At 41.6% G+C, this 5,155-nt stretch overlaps 1 long non-coding RNA gene across 1 annotated transcript; it reads left to right on the top strand.

Moving 5' to 3' along the window:
• The first annotated feature begins 2,930 nt into the window (after positions 1 to 2,930).
• Positions 2,931 to 3,935, top strand: LOC132071850 (uncharacterized). The gene is made up of 2 exons (XR_009418215.1): positions 2,931 to 3,014; positions 3,301 to 3,935. It is a non-coding gene; the product is annotated as an uncharacterized LOC132071850 (long non-coding RNA).
• Positions 3,936 to 5,155: the final 1,220 nt, after the last annotated feature.

The following is a 5,155-nucleotide window of genomic DNA, read 5'->3' as shown; positions in this document are numbered from 1 at the left end:
GGCAGGACTGCTGTTCATGAGATGGAGCCACATCAGAGAAGTTTGAGGAGAGCTGTCTCTTGTGGGAGGGACCCCACGGAGCAGCAGGGAAGGCTCTCTCCCTTAGCTGTGACAGAAAGCACGTGTGATAAATGGTAAACTGACCAAAACCTCTACTCCCCATCTCCCTGTGCTGTCGGTGGGAAGGAGGGAGAGGCTGTCAGGGAGAAAGGTGTTTTTAAGGGCTTATTTTACTTCTCAGTGCCCTGCTTTGATTTTGCTAGTAATAAATTCACTTAATATGGCTAAGTTGAGGCTCTTTTGCCCTTGATGGTAATTGATAAGTGTTTTCTCTCAGTCATTATCTCAACTCATAAAGCCTTTGTCATATTTTCTCCCTCTATCTAGATGTATAGGGGAGTGAGTGGCTTGTAGAGAGGTTTCCATGGGTGCCTGACATCTGGCCAGCCTCAAACCACAACACAGTCCTACTCAGTGAAGGTGTCTGTTCCTTGCTCCAGTTCTGGTGTACTGTTTCTTCCAGCACATCAAAATATCCTCTGACAGACCCTTTTGTCGTGGAATGAACTGGGAGACACCTGAGGCTGTATGGGCATTCTGCTCTGTTATTCAGCGTTCCTCATGTGATTGTCATCTCCTTTTTACCGTCTGTCAGATAGTACCAAGTAGACCCAAGAAGGGAGGGATGGAGAGCTGACGGAGAAGGAAATGCAATAAAAAACTGTGTATTAGCAGGTCATAGTCTTGGGGATGGAGAGTCGTGACTGCTTTAAACAGAAATTCAAAGATTCTTGGAATGAGTATTCCATGATTTATCCATAAGTGTGGTTTGAGGACCAAAATTTTTGTTGATTACTTGCAAGCCATACCCATGGAGACCACGGTAATTTCAACAGTAATTTCAGTGGGTCCAGAATAAACTTTTAGGTGAATAAATAATTTTACTTTCAAACAAAGTCTCAACACTGAAAATATTCTAATGTCAAAGAATCGTATTCCTATATTCCATTAATATTCATTAAGAACTGAAAGAAACACATATTATGTTCCACTGGGATATGGCTTCTACTTTTCTTTGTTCATACTGAAGTTTCTTTTAATATATTCTGAAAAGTCTTTGGTAACCTTTACGCTCTTTAGTTGTGTGCAAGCTTTTACACTTCTTCCTCCACAGAAATCACTGTCTGCTTCTGAATGTATTTCTGTTGTTTTCTGTCATATTGCAGACCTCCTTTGTAGCTTGTTGAGACTGAGTGAATCTTCTGTTCATCTTGAATGAAAGCTGGTACAGAAAATTGGACACATTCACCAGGGTAATTGCATCTATTTTGCAGTTCAGCTTTCAGAGGTTTTGTTGCAGTGAGAGAATTGAGATGTGGTGACACTGTCAGGCTTTTTGACACAAAGCTGGGTGAGACTCAAGTATGACGCCTTCAATTAATTTCTCATTCTGTGGAAAAGAGAACACCTGCAGGAAATATACTTGTTTGTTTTTCCATCTACTATTATCTAGACTCATTGTCTTTTGGTACTATTTTCCATGTTAGAGTGTTGCCTGCGATGATGGTGTACTTATATTTGCTTTGAGTAGTTGTAAATTATCCCCATGTGGGAATATTATTATATACTAAGAAGTATATTGAAATACCATCTTGGCAAATATCATTAAGATAACTCAGTAAATGTGGCACTCAAGATGATTTATAGGTTGTTAAGTGTTTTTATTACAGGGCAATACATAGAAATTATGGGCTACATTTCTGATTTTCTGGATTTTTATTTAATTATTCTTTGAAAATATTGGTTCCAAAGTCTCTTGAATTATCTTAATTTCTCAAATGATTCTGTAACAAACAGATGAGTGCACAAATCATTAATAAGCCCCATTTTCATTCTCTATTTTCATGGAGTGAAAAAAAGGACACTACCATATTTCTGCAAAGATGTAAAGAAAAAAGGTATTGATGGTATTTACACTATCAGAAATAGATATGCTTTTTAAATTACTATGATAGTGGCAGGTTATGTTTTGTAGGTGGAAAATTAGTTGTTGAAAAATTCAAATATAAAGCAGTGATGAAATCTTAAGTAAAGATCACATTTTTTATAGTATTTTCTCAAGTCAATTGCATGAGTTTTCAAGCAAATGGATAGCATGAAATTTCAGGAACAAATAAAAATGTATCATTTTTGACACAAAGCTCCAGCTCAGATTTTGACATGTATCTTTTAAATGATTGCTTTGAGAAGTCATAGAGAAGACTTAATGAAGATCCTGAGATCTTCATTAGTAGTAGTGGTACTCTAAAATTCTGAGTAGCAGTGGTACTCTAAAATTCTAAAATATGAGTAGGAGAAAAATATCTACCTACTCACAGCAAGGTATTTATTGTGGCAATAAGAGAAATTTACATTAAACTGTTTGGAAGTCAATCAAGATGTTGACATTAATACAGTATAGGCTTTTTACTATTGAATAAAGCAATGTTCAGTGACAAATGGCTCTTTAATCCACAAGCTGTTCAGAACTAGTGATAACACAGAAAGCAATTGCAAGCCCTCACTATCAAACCTCAGTCTTAGTCTCCTCCTGGCCCAGTCAGTCTTTTACTGTGAATTACATGATAACAGAACTTTGTCAAGGGTAATGAAAGCTCTCAGCTCATTGACTGCAGCCCATTTGCAAGAGATGAGAGATGTGTCTTATTCTTCTTCAAGCTGCAGAGAAGGCTCCTCTGTCTGTGTGGTGGTTTGACCAGGAAGAAGTGGGAATTCTGGGATGTTGTGGTCAAACCAATGGGTGCTTGGATTTTGATATTGGCACCTGGTGTAGCCAGTGGGGTTTGGACACATCTCCGAGAACACCCAGGGGTTAAAAGCAGAGCTTCGGGCCTGGGAGGCTCTCTTGGGACTTCGAGGGACGGAGGTTGGATCTCCCTTCCCCCATCCAGCCGCTGCTGCTGGGTGGGGGAGGGGCAGCCCTGCGGTAGGCCTGGGCCTGGACAGAGATGGGGGTGAGGAGGCCCTGGAGGATGGAAGGGTGGAGGAGCCCCAAGAGACATCGGGCAGCCTTTCCCCCCCCCCCCCCCCCCCCGCCTTGGAGAGAGAGAGAGAGAGAGAGAGAGAGAGAGAGTGCAGCCTGTGTCGTTATCTTGAAACTCAGTAAACATGTGCTGGCAGCAGGCAGCCCAGCTGAGGAGATGGGGGGGGGGGGGGGTGCAGCCAGGAGTCCAGCCACCTGGAGGAGTTTTTAACCCTTTTTGGACAATGAAAACCTTACAGAACATTAACCCTTCCTAGACGAGTGATAAGAGTGGAGGAGGACGAAGGAAATGAACGAGTGATGGGGGTCTGGACCAGAGAGAGAGAGAGTGAGAGATGTTGAAAGAATGGAGAAGATGGAGTGGCACTTTATGCTGGACTCTTTTGTGTAGCCATGGACAGAGCCATGTTTCTGTGTGATACAGAGACTGAGTCCAGGGGGAAAAATGTCCCAGAGCCAAAGAAGATTCAGTGTGGGTACCCCTCGGCCCCAGGGGGTATATAAAATATGGGGGGGGACAGATGTCCCAAAGGTGACATACTGTGCTTTTCTGGAACTGGACAAAGCATCCTTAAAAAGACAGCCCTGGAAGCAGCCCTGATCCCTGTTCGGTGGTGAGAGCACCGGAACAAGGACGGAAGAGGCCACCACGACACACGGAAGGACTCCCTCTCCTCTTGAGGAACTGAAAGTTTGAGCAATCTAAAGGGTGGTGTTGGACCCAGAACTGGTGATTTTGGAGGATGTATTGTATTGGGAATTTAGGTGGGAGGAGGGGGAGAGTGTTTTTTGTGAGGTTTTCATTTTCCTTGTGTTTTCTTTTTTTTCTTTTGTGTGTAGTTTAGTAATTGTTTGTGTGTAGTTTAGTTAATAAACTTTTCTTTATGTTTAAGCTGGAGCCTGCTTTCCTTATTCCTGGTCACATCTCACAGCAGACACCAAGAAGAAGGTGTACTCATGGGGGCTCTGGATTTGCCTGGCCAAAACCATAACAGTGTGTTAAGAAGTAGTTGTATTACATAAAAGACACATCCAAAAGCACCCAAATGCAGGAACAGGTCCAGGCTGCGAATCCCTAACACAGGAATAAGACCACACTAAGGGAGAGGAGAGCTTCAGACATGCCTCTGTGTTTGGAAGTGTCTAGGTATTAGGAGGATTGCTGAGACTTGCCTAATTTTTGACTCACTGAATAAAGAGCCTAGATCACTAAGTACGGAGCTTAAGGATTTAATTTCCAGTCACATGCTTAAATCTGAGGTATGACAGCACAGAAATTCCTTGCAAATTGAAGCCTGAGACTTTTCTTGCATCATTCATAAAATTCCTAAAACTGCTTATTCTTATAGATTTTTATAAAAAATAAGAATATTAATGTGTAATGTTGTGACTTAACATCAATTTTTGTTGAAGAAAATACACAGGAAAATATATTTGGCACATTTATAAATTTTACATCCTAAAATACTTCATATATCTGGGATAATTCTGTAAGATAACTTGCCATTATTTTACTGAGGGAAAAAACACTTTCTGAACAGGAAAAGTGCCACAGATAAGAAGATTGAGCAGTGATTAGATAGGCCTGATGGCTGAAGCCTAAAAGGGACATGAATCTCCTTCCCTCCAAAAGGATGGGTTTGGAGCTCAGTATGAGCTCCGCTGACATTTCATGGAGAGAATGGGAGGTAAATGAAGAGATTCCAGTGAGCAAGTTATGGAACATGTTTATTTTACAGGTATTAGGGATCTTTTGGGATTTAGGATTATATTTTGGTACACATTTTTGTTTACAGAGGGAATTATGCTGAAAGGGTGGTGAAAAGTTGATAGTTTAAAAGGTACTATCACAAATGAAGGACTGAGTATGCTAGCTGTGTTTAAATGTTCTGGAAGTTCATGGCCACTCTGTCTTAGCAGCTTGCAACTGCAGCATCCTAAAACCATATCCTTAAGAAAGGAAAAGGTAATAGGCCTTCTTGGCCCCCTGCCCAGGGAGGCAGGAGACCCATTCTGGCTCTGCCCAGGGCCCCCTGCTCCAGCTGTTACTGGTCATGCCAGTGCCCAGCTGTGTTCCCTCACCTCATGGCTGGATTTTCTGGATCTCACCGG

The sequence above is a fragment of the Ammospiza nelsoni genome, chromosome 3 (assembly GCF_027579445.1).
Source record: "Ammospiza nelsoni isolate bAmmNel1 chromosome 3, bAmmNel1.pri, whole genome shotgun sequence".
NCBI classification, from domain to species: domain Eukaryota; kingdom Metazoa; phylum Chordata; class Aves; order Passeriformes; family Passerellidae; genus Ammospiza; species Ammospiza nelsoni.
The sequence above is the reverse complement of the archived record's forward strand: the minus strand, read 5'-3'. Positions and strand labels throughout refer to the sequence as shown.